Source organism: Ooceraea biroi, chromosome 4 (genome assembly GCF_003672135.1).
Source record: "Ooceraea biroi isolate clonal line C1 chromosome 4, Obir_v5.4, whole genome shotgun sequence".
In the NCBI taxonomy this organism is placed as follows: Eukaryota; Metazoa; Arthropoda; class Insecta; order Hymenoptera; family Formicidae; genus Ooceraea; species Ooceraea biroi.
In genome coordinates, this window is record NC_039509.1 from 562,598 (window position 1) to 569,744 (window position 7,147).

The 7,147-nt window shown below is 39.5% G+C and overlaps 1 long non-coding RNA gene across 2 annotated transcripts; it reads right to left on the reverse strand.

Moving 5' to 3' along the window:
- Nucleotides 1-644: 644 nt before the first annotated feature.
- On the reverse strand, nucleotides 645-6,953 carry LOC105283589. 2 transcript variants are annotated; one of them, XR_002193598.2, is made up of 3 exons: nucleotides 6,869-6,953; nucleotides 6,643-6,784; nucleotides 645-2,151 (listed from the first exon to the last, which is right to left on the reverse strand). It is a non-coding gene; the product is annotated as an uncharacterized LOC105283589 (long non-coding RNA). The 2 variants fall into 2 exon arrangements; XR_894709.3 differs by lacking the exon at nucleotides 645-2,151 and adding an exon at nucleotides 6,366-6,569.
- Between the last annotated feature and the right edge of the window lie 194 nt (nucleotides 6,954-7,147).

Here is a 7,147-nt window from a genome sequence, read left to right on the forward strand (position 1 = left end):
GATATTAATTAATTGTTTACATAAAAATTTAAGTAGTTACAACTTGATTGTTAATTCTAATTTTTTATCATAACTAAATATCGTCGAAATCTAAAGCAACCTTCCGAGAAGTTGTAAGCGCGAAGTATTGTATAAAGATTTCATATAGTGAGTGCATCGTGGAATCGCGTGTATGTCGAACTATACATACATATATACATACGAAGTGGATAGATATCAAGGTGGAGGACTCGCCGACCAACCACCACTGATAAATTTATCATTTGCTTCTATTTACAACTGAATCAATAATCGATGTCTTAGGTGTACTTCGCGTGTAGACGCAATCGTGCAATCGCATCGTGGAAACGTGACTTCAAAGTATTTTGTCCTGTCGATTTCAACTTTCATATCGAACATTTCGTGCGGACATCTGCTCGTAAAAATTGCACTTCTATCTATCAAGTAGAATATTTGTCCAAAACTGTTTCTCGTTCAATAAAATCGTAGAAGAGTACACGAAAAATATTTTCACGCAAACAGTTATGTGAAACTGGAGAATGCGCTTGGTAATTGTAAATGTTGAAGTCATAAAACTCAGATAGATCAACATTCCTTCAGGAAAAGGGACAAACAAAAAGCGAGTAAAATTTTACACAAATAAAATTGTACGAAATATTTGTATTGTTCTCTGAAAAACATATAGAATATTTTCAACTTAAAACTAGTAAAACTGGTATACTCTAGACTTATAATTCGCATACAAATATACATATATTATACAATTAAATGAATCGTGAACTTATGTCTTGTCTGCAAAATAAATATTTGAGTGAACGTTAAGATACAATATAAATAAAAAACTTAAATCCGTTGGCGAAATTATTAACATTGCTGATTATGTTTTAACGAACAATGCTAGTGAATTAATTGCGCTCTTTGCAATCTTGCGCATGTATAATACAATCTGTATTCGTGTATACATATACATCGCCAAATAAACCGTTGTTTATCGTTGCCGATTGCAAAGCGATAGATAAACAGTACGTGCTACGCACACGTTCGAATTTAAGATTACGACCGGTACCACCGATAGGGTCAGCATTTCCGCGATTGTCGCATATACGAATGCATGTACATATACACACACACGCGCGCGCGCGAACATATACAGATCGTATATCTCGTTTCTACATATGTATATATTCCGTACATGCGCAACTGTATGAATGGATTCGCGTGATTGGCTTCATCTCGATTAAATTGAAAACCCATCGAGAGACAGCGGAAAATACCGTCTCGAGACGCAAGCATTAACCGCACCTAACTATAAATATTATTCGTTCAAACAATACCGCAATTGTCGTCGCAATTTGATCTGTGTATTACATACCGTATAATGCAAGTTGCACGTACATTGTCGCATTGCCTTAGGCAGAAAGTAATTACACATACATGTTTCGCTATGTAATCTAGCGTGCCGCATCCCGTGTAAAAAAATGTATAGGGTCCTAAGTAGGACCCGATTAATTTTCCTCAATATTAATATGGCCCTAGAATGGTATGTAACAAATATTTTTTCGGGACCTTATAAGGAAATAATAAAAAATATAATATCTAATCGGGCCACGATGTGGCAATGATAGGGCATCTCTTTTTAGGACATCCCTATTTATTCCTTATAGGGGCCTTTACTTTCATACTAGGCCCTAACAATTTTCTGCACGGGATCTGTATAGAAATATCTCGTTTAGTTGGATTGCGTTGCACATACAAACATTCAATTTACATTTGGTATAATTTTTCGGTGATGCAAAATTGGGACGTTGCGTTCTCTACATGAAATTCACGTGTTTTTAATTGCAATAATTCGACATAGCGGATGAAAAATATATCATCCAGCTGTAATAATAATTAGTGTGTTGGCAACGCGATTTTAAGCAAAGCAAAACACGTAGCGTCAGAATTTAACGTTAAAATGTGTATTTTGAAACTAAATTCGCGCAAATAATACGAAATATCGTTTCATATTTCCAGTTATTCCAAGCGATTCGACATTTACTTGCATATATTTGCGCTGGGCTACTGCACGTAGAAACATCACAAGTATAATACCTGATATTATCTGATTGTATTGTTCATGCAGACTTCTTCATAGAATCGATTTTTTTGCTGTAACAGTTAAAATGTGATTGTTACAATGAGCCCAGTTGACCGATGTATTGATTTTAAACATAAATAGAATTCAAGCTAGAATGCCTACATGAAAATATAAAGCCATCTTATGAGTACACATTATTTAATTGTTGCACTCCATTAGCAAGTATATTATCTTGACTATATTATCTATAGACCCGAAAATATATCTAAAATTTGGAGGTCGCTCGAAAAATTCACATTTCACACACACACGCACGCACGCCCACACGCACGCACGCACGCACGCACGCACGCGCACACACTCTCTCTCTCTCTCTCTCTCTCTACTTTTATTATACTCTTCTTTTTTTCATGATTTTTCATTGTATTTCATTATATATTCAGGACTTCGTCCTCAGAGTTCTTTTCTTAGTAAACGGTCCAGGGCCACTCGCGAAGCAAGCCTTCGAGTAAAGCGACTTTCAGAGTCCGCAATAATGTACTTTCACATTTGCGAGATCAAGGCATTGAATCGTTGGAAACTCGTTTCGTATTACGAGAGCCAGAGGAAGACGGAGGATGATTCGAGGTACGGGGGGAATAAAGATGAGAAAAGAACGAGGAAGAGAAGAAAGCAGGGAACGAAGGAGGAAACCGAGTTGTGTTTTTCGCGATCGGCGATTTGTAGATTTCCCAGCGAGAATCACGTTCTATAAACGAGTCACCTATCGATTATCTGAGCAACGTGAGACAATGCGTGAATTTGGATCGCGCGCTGATAAATGACAAAAAATCTTTATTGTTATATAATAATCTCGCATCGACATAATCGAGTCATGTCGAGGATGTCATCGAGGATGTCATTGCGATCGTAGATTTTTACCTTCGTCGACGAGCACGAACCAGTATGTTCTCATTGTACTCCGGAAACACCGAGTGTGAGCATCGGCGTTACGATATATTTAGGGAGTGATTTGTATTCACGTCCTCGCACGCCAGGATACCCGGGATACGGTGACCCAGTGACACGTGGGAAATCTCGACGTGCAACGCGTAACGTCGTGCCACACCACCGTAATTGTCAGCCAGCCTGGATAGGATTGACCGTTGATTGAAAGTTGTAAAAACGGATGCGCGTCAATGGGTTTATGGGCTAATGTTCGACGACGATCGGCTGAGATGATAGTGATCGGCGTCAGTATCCGTAACACGGCCTTTATTACTTGAGAGGCATATATGTGCTGGCACATATAAGCTATTCGATGCACAATAACCGTGTAAATTGATGGTACTAGTGGCCATACAAATTCGAGTCTGGTGTGAAATATAAAAACAGTTGTTTTGATATATGAGACATAGCTTCCAGTTCAAAATACTACTGCATTTTCTCAATAGAAGTTAACAGTATCGTCCTTGGATGCGCATTCAAAAAGTTTGGAAGATAAAAGTTCAATAGGGAAAATTGTATTTTTTAAGTTTCTTTTAAATTATGTCTTTCAAAATTGATCTATTTTAGCAGGAAGTTTTGTCTGAAAAGTTCAACAGAAAACGTTAGAAAACATGTTGAGAAGTGCAATACGTTTGATACTTAAATCTGGATTTCATAAATTTTAAGACACAAACACTACCATAGACAATAGTAACGAATAACGACCTTTTCCCGTGACAGAGAAAAGAGAAAGTTTTAGCAAGAGTACATGCTGTATTGTATTGTATCTCGTCTTTTTTATCTGGCCGACATATCGAATTAAAGCAAAAATGTTGGGTTGCTACATATATTCATCCAGTTTTTTAATGTTTTTAATATGGGTTGTAACGTATATTCTTTATTTATTAAAAACACTAAAAAACAGGACGAATATATGTTACAACCCAATACATCTGGTCAATATACAAATGGATGTTTTGAATATCATTTATTTCATTTATATTGTATATCATATTTCATTTATATGCAAATGTTTTGATTTTTAGCCGTTCCAAGAATTGGCGCAATTTGTAATCGGAAATTTGAATTCGTAGAATTAGTGTCTGCATATTCGTCGGATTTCTCGATGAATCGTGGTTTCGGCCCGAAATCGCCGACCGGGTTATCACGAATCGTAAAAACTGCTTTCTGGTTATCGCCTAAAATTACTTGTGATGGAGTTGGAAATGCACGCACGGGTTCTGCCGCGTGCACCGAATTAGAAGTATTTCGCGCCGACCGTCTTTATATTGGCACTGACGATGCGCCGCGTTCCTTCGAAGATCCGGTTTCACTTGGCTCGCAGACGGCAAGATATTGCGGTGGTACGCAAGTGATTCAAGATTTCTTATTATATTATCACCTCTCGCGATGTAACACAGTGGCAGACATTCGCGAGCAAAGAAGACAATCTCAGGTGCACCGCAGAATCTTGTACACATAGTCAAACACGCATTATCATCATTATCACACGAGGAAACGATGATGATGCGAATGATAATTTCGGATTTTAATGCGTACATGTTTGAATATTATTCCCTGCATGTTTGCATTCTTGGCTTGATATATTTGCATGTCATGTCTTCGACTTTTTTTTAAACGTCAAAACGAACGCGTGGCGTCGCTTGGAACCGCTATGTCCGCGACGCACGGTTGCGCTATTTTTATAATTTACAAAGAGACAGCCGGCACGTTATTAATACTTCCAACCGTCCGATGAAACGGTTATGGAGAAATCGTTCTCGCTTTGCGGCGCATCAGCAACAACTTGGCTCCTCCGCGAAGCAAATGATCGCACAGGAGCACAGTACATTGTGTGCAGTTTCTTTCCATTCGCGAGGATCCTCTAGATTTTCGGCAGAACGCCAAATCGCCGATTGATAGTTTCGCTCGAGTTACGAGTTTCAAAGTCGACGACGTGGACCTCACGGAATAGGCCAAAAAAACCACGAATCTGCCCTGTCCGAACGGAGATTTCTGCCTGACGGAACTTTCGAGTGACGTGGACAAAGTTAAGAATTTTTCAGGAAGCATGACGATGACGTAAAAGGAGAAAGCAAAATGTGTATATGTACGAGAAGATTCAGAGAACATATCGTTATTGTAGATGCAAAAATAGAATTAACTCTGCAATTCAAGATAACAGTAATTCTTTATCACATGCAACAGATAGACGCGAGCAAGTCGTCATTAATACTATCAATCCCGTAAATCATTATTATTCTCGGAAACAGGCGTTCCGTGCGCCTCGGTCATTTTGTTTAAATTCACGAGTAACACGCATTGGAGTGATGTTTTTTTTTACAAAAGCAATCCAAGAGGCTGACGTCATCATATGTGTTATCGTAAATCACATCGTCGCTAAAAACTCCGTGTCTGTTATATTTAGCTGGACATCCGCGCGGCTCGACCGTGTCGATACGACGCAGTTGTTCGTTCGCGTGTTTTATTATTTGAGCTGCGTTTTTCTGCCACGGTGCGCCCGCGATGCCTGACGCAATCGCGTCGTGAAAGTGCTTAGGACGTTGAAATTTTGCTCGTCTTTGCGCGCACCGGTTTCACACCGACGCGGTCATAAATCGCCGACTTAACTTCAGCGTGGGTCCATTGTTTTCGCACTTTTTCATGAGGAATCGCATCAGGCGCAGCGCGACGCGACGAGACGAGACGGGACGCGAAAGGAGAATAAGAAACCGCCGACGATGGAAATTGTTACGCTCGCGCACTACATAGCTCGATGTCGAATATTACGGGGAATCGGCGACGAGCCATAAGGAGGACGTAACCGTGCAAAACATCCAACAGAAAAACAACGAGCCGAGATCCGTTTCAAACAAATAATCGACTTTTAGATCGATATCTTGTCTTCATAAAAATGCGAGTTTTTAGGCTTCCTTCGTAGTCGTACGTAAAGTCGTAAATAACGCATCATTCAGCCTGTAATTCTGCACGATATTTGACAATGCGGGACAAATTGGCTGAATTTCCGGGATTACGAGTGAAATTCGCCTCGAATGTAAAAACGAGCCGAAGCGGTGATAAAAGATAAAACGCAGATTACCGCAGCAATAATAGATAATGAACGAACGGAGCGTAATCCTGGGTTTCTCTTTTATTATCCTTATCTGGTCTGCACCTATCGCAGTTAGGGGAAAATAAGGATGGCATAAATAGAGATTACTCCGATAAAATTTCTGATCTCTGGATCAGAATTTCTGGAAATTTCTTGACGAGATCGCTATACGATACTCGTAAACATCCAAGAGTTTGACGAATTTAAGCACGAAAATGTATATTTCCAAACTTTCTTATTGAGCTATTATACATATAAGTATATATTAATATAAAATAATATACAAGTATATAATGGAGTCAATTTATCTGCGAATGTTTGTGAACATATAAAAGATTCTATTTATACGTAAATTTGAGCAAAAAGATTGTCAAAATTGGCTGCCATCGGATTGTGTCCATTGCGAAGCAACTTGAAAGAAATTTGTGACAAGATGATGGAAAAATCTCGCAATTTCTCAATTGAGGAACATAATAAAACTTACCTGCATTCGCGTTACACGAACGAGCCTCGTTTCCTAACCTCACAATTCACCTTACTACAGCTTCACGATTCGTGCCTCACCACTAACGATCACTAGTGACTCCTTCGCTTGTTTCGCCCTGAATCTTCGAGTTACTTCAAGTCTGGATTGAAAATCAACTTTTATCCATATATTTTTATCATTTATAATGAAATTACAAATGAAAGTTTTCATGTTCCTTTATTACCAATTAGCTCCTTTTCCGTATTAAAAATATTTTAATTATGCGAAGCTGGTCTCTGTATTCATTCTAATTAAAAACCCGAGGGCGTCAACGGCGCCCGCGTGTCGGCCGCTCCTGCGGTCGGCCGAGTGACGGCGAAGATTCACGAACGTGGCCGCGTCACGGTCGTCACGCGGCTCCGAAAGCCGCCGAGCCTGATTCAGACATTTCGGAGCGACCCAGTCCGAGCGCGGCCGTGTCACCGTGTAGTAACGTTTGGTGGAGTGCGGTTATAGGAACAAA